Below are 10,825 nucleotides of genomic sequence, written 5' to 3' on the forward strand. Positions count from 1 at the left end.
AAGAGCTGCTACCCCTGGGGAGAGAGGAGATATTACCCATGGGGAGAGAGGAGCTATTACCCCTGGAGAGAGAGGAGCTGATACCCCTGGGGAGAGAGGAGCTGTTACCCCTGTGGAGAGAGGAGTTGCTACCCCTGGGGAGAGAGGGGCTGTTACCCCTGGGGAGAGAGGAGCTGATACCCCTGGGGAGAGAGGAGATGATACCCCTGGGGAGAGAGGAGCTGCAACAAAGAGAGACTGCGACCCTCCTCGGGAAGAGCTTAACGATTGGTGATTGTTGGGGCACGTTTGGCAGGAGCTTCAGTGATGAAGACTGCTGAACTTGCTGATGTTTCACAATATGCCATGGCCGTCTCAGTCACAAGGTCTCAACCCAATTGAAGACAACCATCAACAAAACACTAAATAATGGAATTTCTAGTTCCAGACACTTGTAGAAATGTATGCCAAGGCACATTGTAAGAGCTATAAAGAGACAGGGAGTGGGAGAGAGAACAGGTAGAACCTGATATGGAAATGAGCAGAACAAACTAAAGGAACTTTCCACCACCGAATGATCATTCCAGACTCTACTTCTATTGAGAGACATATAAAAGGTAAGACGACGATTGTTATGATATTAATATAGTTGATGATATTGTTATGTGTATTCATATAGTTGATGATATTGTTATGTGTATTAATATAGTTGATGATATTGTTATGTGTATTCATATAGTTGATGATATTGTTATGTGTATTAATATAGTTGATGATATTGTTATGTGTATTCATATAGTTGATGATATTGTTATGTGTATTAATATAGTTGATGATATTGTTATGTGTATTAATATAGTTGATGATATTGTTATGTGTATTAATATAGTTGATGATATTGTTATGTGTATTCATATAGTTGATTATATGTTTTTTGGACAGTGTTATAATAGGCCTACTCTCCTTAAAATGTTTTGGATATAAATTAGATGCGTGGGGTGAATTCGTTCTGTTTCCATCTGTGTGCCCCAGGGTGATCACTCCTACACTATCTAGAATCTAAAAGGGTTATTTGGCTGTCCCCATAGGAGAACCCTTTGTAGAAACCTTTTTGGTCCTAGGTTAGAACCCTTTTGGGTTCCATGAAGAATCCTTTCCACAGAGGGTTCTACATGGAAGCCAGAAGGGTTTTACCTGGAACCCAAAAGCGTTCTCCTATGGGGGCAGCCAGAGGACCCTTTTGGAACTATTTTTTCTAAGAGTGTACTGTATCATAGGTCTATAGACTTGTCTTCTCAAAACAGGCTTAAAACACAACAAGCAACAAAACATTTTCTCTTTCTAATCTACTGTTAACTCTTTTCACTCAGGAAGGTATGTTGTGTGAAAGAGAGACAAATAAATACTGTGGAAAGACTAACAACAACTTACACTTCCTCAAAACAGGTTTTGTATGTTAATTCGTGCCCACCGTAGAAAAACGTTTGGCAACGGAAACTGTTTAGGTCACGTTGTACAGCGTTTGGAGTAAACTGTTTGTGCAACATTTTAAAACTGTTGGCTGTGGTGTAAACTAATGAATATGACCCAGGTAGTAGCCTACAACTCGGCTGTTGATGTCTGCCTCATGCTGAAACCTGAACGTAGCCTGAGGGGTGGACTATGACGCAAGCTAGATATACTGGTTAAAACCGATTTGTAGGTGATCAAACCTGCTACTGATAACCTATGTGAACTGATCTGAACAGGTTTAGGCTGGTCATCTAGGATATTGTAGGCTATAGCCGAGGTATAGACATTGATCTGCATATCACTAACAAACTGCTATTATACAGTAAAACCTAGCCTACTTTACATAATATAAAATCTCTGACTTGTTGCAAAAAACCTTTCTGTACGGATCACTGATCCCCCTCAGATCAATCATTCCCATTTTAGCCCTTCTGTCTACATTCTCAGATACGTTTAGAAAAGAACAGATTGAAAGAAATAGTCTACTTTTCATCAATACACATTAGCCTGAGAGAGTGGAAGGGCTGAGAGGAATGTGGCCTTGTGTTGCTGCACTGTCTATAACTACCTAAACAAACAGTAACAGGGAGATGAGGTGAAAGATATCAGACACGACTACATGTTGTTACAGGCTTTGGTATTTCCATTTATATTTTGAGGTTGGACGTTAGCACGTTGGCCGCACCTCTTGGCGCCACCTCAATAGACAGTAAGCTTATGCCTGTGCTGGCTTGTCAGAAGGTTTCCATCTGTTATGTGATATTTAAGAGCAGCTGGTCCAGTGTTCTGGTTGGCCTTAGAGATGTTAGAAGACTGGCACCTCTTTGTAGCTCTGCTTCTTTAAGTTGATGAACAAAGTCTCTCTGTCTAGTATCTCACAGGGTTTGGTCTGGTTTGGTCTGGTTTGGTTTGGTTTGGTTTGGTTCCACTTGTTTTTTTACTCCATTTTGTAAGTTGGAGGGTTTTTATTTCAGATGTCCTCGTCTGGAGCCACTTCAATGGGCACTCATGGTGGGAGTCTTTTAGGTACCACTTTCTTGTTGCTAGTCAACATTCAGTGGACACTAGGGATTGGACGATTAAAAAACCGGAGGTCTGATGCGCCGTCGCAGTTTTCAAAGCACTACTGATTCGACACAACGTATCAATGCTTCTATCAAAGTAACAATACTACGTGATGATGACTGTCGAAGCTTCGGACATCACACTACCATCTGACAGCTGTCAGAAGAGCACTGACCTCTGCTGGAAGCTTTGTGTTTTTATCTATACTGAACAAAAATACACTGCTCAAAAAAATAAAGGGAACACTTAAACAACACAATGTAACTCCAAGTCAATCACACTTCTGTGAAATCAAACTGTCCACTTAGGAAGCAACACTGATTGACAATAAATTGCACATGCTGTTGTGCAAATGGAATAGACAACAGGTGGAAATTATAGGCAATTAGCAAGACAACCCAATAAAGAAGTGGTTCTGCAGGTGGTGACCACAGACCACTTCTCAGTTCCTATGCTTCCTGTTTGATGTTTTGGTCATTTTTGAATGCTGGCGGTGCTTTCACTCTAGTGGTAGCACAACCCATACAAGTGGCTCAGGTAGTGCAGCTCATCCAGGATGGCACATCAATGCGAGCTGTGGCAAGAAGGTTTGCTGTGTCTGTCAGCGTAGTGTCCAGAGCATGGAGGCGCTACCAGGAGACAGGCCAGTACATCAGGAGATGTGGAGGAGGCCGTAGGAGGGCAACAACCCAGCAGCAGGATTGCTTCCTCCGCCTTTGTGCAAGGAGGAGCAGGAGGAGCACTGCCAGAGCCCTGCAAAATGACCTCCAGCAGGCCACAAATGTGCATGTGTCTGCTCAAACGGTCAGAAACAGACTCCATGAGGGTGGTATGAGGGCCCGACGTCCACAGGTGGGGGTTGTGCTTCAGCCCAACACCGTGCAGGACGTTTGGCATTTGCCAGAGAACACCAAGATTGGCAAATTCGCCACTGGGGCCCTGTGCTCTTCACAGATGAAAGCAGGTTCACACTGAGCACATGTGACAGACGTGACAGAGTCTGGAGACGCTGTGGAGAACGTTCTGCTGCCTGCAACATCCTCCAGCATGACCGGTTTGGCGGTGGGTCAGTCATGGTGTGGGGTGGCATTTCTTTGGGGGGCGGCACAGCCCTCCATGTGCTCGCCAGAGGTAGCCTGACTGCCATTAGGTACCGAGATGAGATCCTCAGACCCCTTGTGAGACCATATGCTGGTGCGGTTGGCCCTGGGTTCCTCCTAATGCAAGACAATGCTAGACCTCATGTGGCTGGAGTGTGTCAGCAGTTCCTGCAAGAGGAAGGCATTGATGCTATGGACTGGCCCGCCCTTTCCCCAGACCTGAATCCAATTGAGCACATCTGGGACATCATGTCTCGCTCCATCCACCAACGCCACGTTGCACCACAGACTGTCCAGGAGTTGGCGGATGCTTTAGTCAAGTCTGGGAGGAGATCCCTCAGGAGACCATCCGCCACCTCATCAGGAGCATGCCGAGGCGTTGTAGGGAGGTCATACAGGCACGTGGTGGCCACACACACTACTGAGCCTCATTTTGACTTGTTTTAAGGACATTACATCAAAGTTGGATCAGCCTGTAGTGTGGTTTTCCACTTTAATTTTGAGGGTGACCCCAAATCCAGACCTCCATGGGTTGATAAATTTGATTTCCATTGATAATTTTTGTGTGATTTTGTTGTCAGCACATTCAACTATGTAAAGAAAAAAGTATTTCATAAGATTATTTCATTCATTCAGATCTAGGATGTGTTATTTTAGTGTTCCCTTTATTTTTTTGAGCAGTGTATATACGCAACATGTAAATTGTTGGTCCCATGTTTCATGAGCTGAAATAAAATATCCCAGAAATGTTCCATATGCACAAAAAGCTTATAAGTTTTACATCCAATTTGTGCACAAATTTGTTAACATCCCTGTTAGTGTGCATTTCTCCGTTGCCAAGATAATCCATCCACCTGACAGGGGAGGAATATCAAGAAGCTGATTAAACAGCATGATCATTACACAGGTACACCTTGTGCTGGAGACAATAAAAGGCCACTCGAAAATGTGCAGTTTTGTCACAAAACACAATGCCACAGATGTCTCAGGTTTTGAGGGAGCGTGCCATTGGCATGCTGACTGCAGGAATGTCCACCAGAGCTGTTGCCAGAGAATTACATTGGTGTCAGAAGTGGAATGGCGGCTGTGAGGCCATCAGACTGGCCCGGACGTGTGAGTAGTCGACTTCCTGGTCGGAGGGGGCAGTGTGAGCCACATTCCAATTCCCACCATGTGGGTTAACCCTATTGGTGCAATGCGTAGGTTGTTTGCCTTTTACACGTGCAACCTGGGTTCGATTCCCTGCCCTGCTGTTTGCTACATTGGTGTCAGAAGTAGTATGGTGTCTGTGAGGCCATCAGAATGCACGGCCCGGATGTGTGAGGGGTCTGAGTAGTCGAAGCACAGGACTTGCTTTTATAGGGGGCAGTGTGAGCCAGGTTACAATTCCCATCGCAGCAATAGGTTTAACCCTATAGACAGGTTATAATTAGGTTCAACCCTATTGCCGCGATGCTCAGGGTGTTTGCCTTTTTTCGCCAGCGACCTGGGTTCACTGCCCTGCCCCACTGTTTTCTACAATATTAATATAAAGCAACAATATGAGTGAAAGGATTTTAGGATAATATCAGTTAGTGTTTATTTAGAGTTGTCTTCTGGGTTCAGCCTTCTAGCTTCCTTTATCAATTGAGTGAAATGTAATAAATGACATGGTCTCAGAGTTGGGAGATAACCAGGACCAGTTTAAATCACCATGACAACCATTTCATTATTTCCACAGAGCAGCAAGGGAATCTAGAGACTCAACCTTTGCAGAATCAGAATCACCTTTATTCGCCAAGTACATTTGCATGTACATATGTAGGATCTTAATTCGAGCCAGTTTGCTACAGCAGGAAAATATTCCTGCAGCAACAGGAAATGTGAATTATTATGTGAATTATAATTAATGGACATGTTTGTAGCGGTTGATACATTTTTATTAAGCGAAACTCAAGTCTGGCATTTCTAAGTGGAAATTGCAAACTTCAGAAGCCTTTTAAAACCTCAAATACACTACAAGTTTTACATTTGCTGTGTTGAGGGAAAGTTATTCTGTGGTGGGGGGTGATCAAATTAAGATCCTACATCTGTACACATAATTTTACATGGTGATAGTGACAGACAACATTTAGAGACAGAATACAGACAGAAGAGTTTACACAAATGTCTGTACAACATTATACACAATTAGGAAGAGTGAGCATAGAGCTATAAGATAATGAACAGTGGATATACAGATATACAGTACAGTGGGAATACAGTTGGTATACAGATATACAGTACAGTGGGAATACAGTTGATATACAGATATAGAGTACAGTGGGAATACAGTTGGTATACAGATATACAGTACAGTGGGAATACAGTTGATATACAGATATACAGTACAGTGGGAATACAGTTGGTATACAGATATACAGTACAGTGGGAATACAGTTGGTATACAGATATACAGTACAGTGGGAATACAGTTGATATACAGATATACAGTACAGTGGGAATACAGTTGGTATACAGATATACAGTACAGTGGGTATACAGTTGATATACAGATATACAGTACAGTGGGTATACAGTTGGTATACAGATATACAGTACAGTGGGAATACAGTTTGATATACAGATATAAAGTACAGTGGGTATACAGTTGGTATACATATATACAGTACAGTGGGAATACAGTTGATATACAGATATACAGTACAGTGGGAATACAGTTGGTATACAGATATACAGTACAGTGAGAATACAGTTGATATACAGATATACAGTACAGTGGGAATACAGTTGATATACAGATATACAGTACAGTGGGAATACAGTTGGTATACAGATATACAGTACAGTGGGAATACAGTTGATATACGGTGGATGTCCACATATACAGTACCAGTATAAATATATCTAAGAGAGATGAACAGAGTGGAGTAAATGTACAGACCACATCAGTGGAGTAAATGTACAGACCAGATCTACAAAAAGAGCCAACAGAGACTGTATTTTCTAAAAAAGTTGGGTTCTTTTAATATAGACTGTACTATATTGACTCTGTTTTACAAATCCTTTATTGAGAGTATTTTAACTTTTTGTATTGTTTGTTGGTTTGGCAATGCCACTGTCAGTCAGAGAAACATGCTGAGAAGGATTATTACCACAGCAAGTAAGGTACTTGGAGTCAAACAGACAGGCCTGGATGAGATCTTTAAGGTCAGGGCCCTCCGTAAGGCTCACAAAATCATTTTAGACCCAAGTCACCCCCTGTACCTGGACTTTGAATTACTCCCCTCTGGGCGTAGGTATAGGGCACCCCTCAGTAGGAAAAATAGAACGAGACAATCATTTGTGCCAGGTGTGATATCCCTCTTAAATAGCTCGGGCAAATGTTCCCATTGACCCCGTAAGGCCAGCAGGCTAGTCTTTGTTTTAAATGTTTTAAATGTTTTATTTCTTATTTCTTATTTTTATCGGTGCGTGACTGTTATTGAAAGTTGTATTGTCAATCTTGTTTTGTATTTAACGCCACTTTAAATGTGTACATGACACTGCAACAACATTTCCCCATGGGGACAATAAAGTAAGTAAGTAGAGTGCTAATGCAGTATAGTTCAGTTATTTAGTGTACAGTTCAGAGATGGCTTGATGTGGTGTGCAGCATAGAGTGTATAGTCCTTTAGTCTCTATGGACCAGATGGTAGTGTACAGTTCAGAGATGGCTTGATGTGGTGAGCAGCATAGAGTGTATAGTCCTTTAGTCTCTATGGACCAGATGGCCAGTTGGTGAGGGCCACAGCATGGGGAAAGAAACTGTTCAGATGGGGGTCTATAACATCCAATCACATAGGTTAACAGCAGCTGACAGTTGCAACGTTATTGCTAATAACTCAAACTGCCTTATTTAGATAAGAACATAATCTCTGTACAGATGTAGGATCTTAATTTGATCACCCTGTTGCAGGATAACTCAAACTTGTAGTGTATTTGAGTGTATTTAAGCTTTAAAAAAGGTTTCTGAAGATGATCAATTGCACTTTTCTATTATAAAATTAATAATTCATTATAATCCACATAATAATTCAAATGTCCTGTTGCTGCAGGATTATTTTCCTGCTGTAGCAAACTGGCTAAAATTAAGATCCTACATCTGTAGCAATACACCTCTCTTTGATGTACATGGCTATATCAGGATTGACTTTTGACCATTTGACATCTTTTATTTACTGTTGTTTAGGCTGGTTGAATGAGTTGCCTATAAAAGCTACTTCATCTACAAGAGAACAGGCGACTGCACCAGCGACTGTAAGAAGTTATGTGATTTCCTCATATGAACGTGAAAGTAAGTGTGTAGCCTACACAGTTACACAATGGCTGTTGAAACTGTGGCACATATTTCTCGGTAACATTAGAATTCGGATAAATGTGTTGATATGTAGGAAAGACGGGCAGACTCTCGTAGGTCAAGGCTAAACTGCAAACTATTATAAGGTTAGGTCGACGTCAGACATTCAATAGTCAGAGTAGGTTTGAGCTATGATCACTTATCATGCTGACAAACCTGATGGTCTCTGTTTGAAATGGTGTGTAAAATACCATGCCTAGGCTACAAACTCTGTCCTGCTACTGTTAGGTCTATAATGTTATGGGAACTGATCTAAAGCTTAAATACACTACCCTTAGATTTGGCAGTGACATAGTGTCCCCATGAGTGACAGAACACTGAGCCAATCACGGCGCAGCGCTCCGTATTTTCTTCTGGCTTGCCCCACCACCACAGAAAGCACTGAGCTAGGCTGAAACTCCTGCATTTTGGAGCTGCCTTACTCAAGAAAACAAAAAAGAGACCATGTGTTTTTGCGGCTTTATTAACTCAATGAATATATATATATATATATATATATATATATATATATATATATATATATATATATATATATATATATATATATTTATTTTTTACATTTTTACAAACTGATATGTGAATGTGTTAATGCCACAATAACATGCAAAACAGAATGACAGGTCGCCACTGGCTGAGGAATAGCCTTTCTGTATAGATCACTGATCCCCCCCAGATCAATCAAGCCTGTTTTAGCCCTTCTGTCTACATTCTCAGATACGTTTACAAAATAACAGATTCAAAAATAATAAACGGCAGACTTTTAATGAATACAAATAAGTGTGAGACATGGCCTTGTGTTGCTGCACTGTCTATAACACTGGCTTGACAGTTACCATGGAGAAGAGATGTCACAACTACATATTCATGTGATTGCATTAAATCACCTGACTGTTTCGATATGTCTGTTAGTAGATGTTTTATAAGAGATAATTAATAAATGATAACAATTTACATTCAAGAATTACTTAGTTAGCTACAGCCAACATGTTGGATCTCTGTTTAGGGGTCAGTGGTCTAAAATGAGTCTCTCTGGGGAGAGAGAGGAGGGGGGCCCTGCCTCTAAAATGAGTCTCTCTGGGGAACATGACACCAAAGCTAAGAGGTGAGATGACAATTTTGTTTAAGAATTATTAAGAGTTTATTTCCTAAATGCTATTTCCACAATTTTTCACGTGTTTTTTTTATCAGAAATGGTTGCTTATGGGTACCTTCAATATTACTGTTCTCAGATGTTTAATTAATAGATTTTAGATGTATATCATTATTATTATTTTTATTGCAAAACGCTATATATCCATTGTTTAGCTGAAATTGAATGTTCGTATCCTGTATATTTGACTGTATTATCTGGTTGTCTCACCTAGCTATCTTAAGATGAATGCTGTAGTATCGCGTCAATGCTGGTAATTATTGCTGTCAAACAAAGAGTCCGCTTAGGCTGTACTTTGATTATAAGTTTTATTTATATCACAAGATGTCAGCATACGTTTATAGACCCTCCCGGGCTGGAGAACAGTGTCCAAAGATAATGTCTGTTCTAACCTCTCCTTTGTCTAGCCTATACTTATAAGGTATGCAAAAATATGGGTTGCTCCCTCTGCTTTCCAATCACCTGTCTCCCCTGGGGCGTCACCCTACAAACGGCTATTTTTGAACTAAAATAAACATCCCCTCAGGTTCCACTAGAATACATTCACCAAATCATAATCTTAATACACTACATATTCCCCCCTTCGAGACGAACTAAAAGTCTCGAAAACAAAAAGAACAGGATTATGACAAGTAACAATGTATCTTATTGAGTATCTTTAACATCAAATCCAAACCATTTCCCTCTGGAGTGTAAATACCTTTCTATGAAATATGAACAAATGTTTATGAAGTGTGAATACATTACTATGAAATATGAACAAATCTTTATGGAGTGTAAGAGCGAAAAACCTGTCTGGCAGCCTTCGTTCCAAATATCCATCCATCAGTCAAGACAGTAAAATTCTCTTACGGTCCCTCTGCCCCAGGCAACCACCTAGGTACTCCAAATCAATTAATAAATCTGTATCAATGCATTTGAAACTATGATGCAATTAAATACACATGTAAGCCCCAGCAAACAAAATACTATCCAAAATGTCCACTCTCAGGCTGGTCGACCCATCGGACCCTACAGTGGATCTCTATCCCTGCCTAAACTCCATGTCCCTAAGCATTCCCGAAATAAACAAAAACATCTAAGATCCCCACATGTATCCAATAACATCAAATATCATTCTACAAAAATTAATACCTAAGAATATGACACACATTATGTATTACACATGCAAATATGTCTATATTTCATTGCAGACACTGGAATGTAGTCAACTACACTTCATCTCCTCAGCAGTGTCGATCCAATGCATCGTTGATGATGGAATCGGAACCTTTCCACACCTTCCTTGTTCCATCTCCTCCAGTCATTGTCCTTTCATATTGTCCTTGTTTGCGTATTTCAATCTCTACATATTCCCCCATATGCTTCTGGAAGAAAAGAAAAGACCAAACAGTATCTTTTGCAAAACAACACTTTCAAATTAAACATCAATATCAACTAAGAATATAAAACATTATATATAAATTATGTATGAATCACATTATCCTATTTCCCCCCTTTGATTCATAACATCATACTAAAATCACACTAATATTGATTTTTTTTTGAAAAATGATCAAATAATCAAAAAGGATATTTATCCATCAAAACTCCATCCAGTCCCACTTGTCCATCTTCATCCAGATCAGGAACAGTCAACAA

At 40.5% G+C, this 10,825-nt stretch overlaps 1 long non-coding RNA gene across 1 annotated transcript; it reads left to right on the plus strand.

Moving 5' to 3' along the window:
- The first annotated feature begins 556 nt into the window (after positions 1-556).
- Positions 557-9,068, plus strand: LOC123484196. Its single transcript, XR_006658426.1, has 3 exons — positions 557-596; positions 7,867-7,971; positions 9,038-9,068. It is a non-coding gene; the product is annotated as an uncharacterized LOC123484196 (long non-coding RNA).
- The last annotated feature ends 1,757 nt before the right edge of the window (positions 9,069-10,825 follow it).

Source organism: Coregonus clupeaformis, unplaced genomic scaffold (assembly GCF_020615455.1).
Source record: "Coregonus clupeaformis isolate EN_2021a unplaced genomic scaffold, ASM2061545v1 scaf0225, whole genome shotgun sequence".
Taxonomy (NCBI): Eukaryota; Metazoa; Chordata; class Actinopteri; order Salmoniformes; family Salmonidae; genus Coregonus; species Coregonus clupeaformis.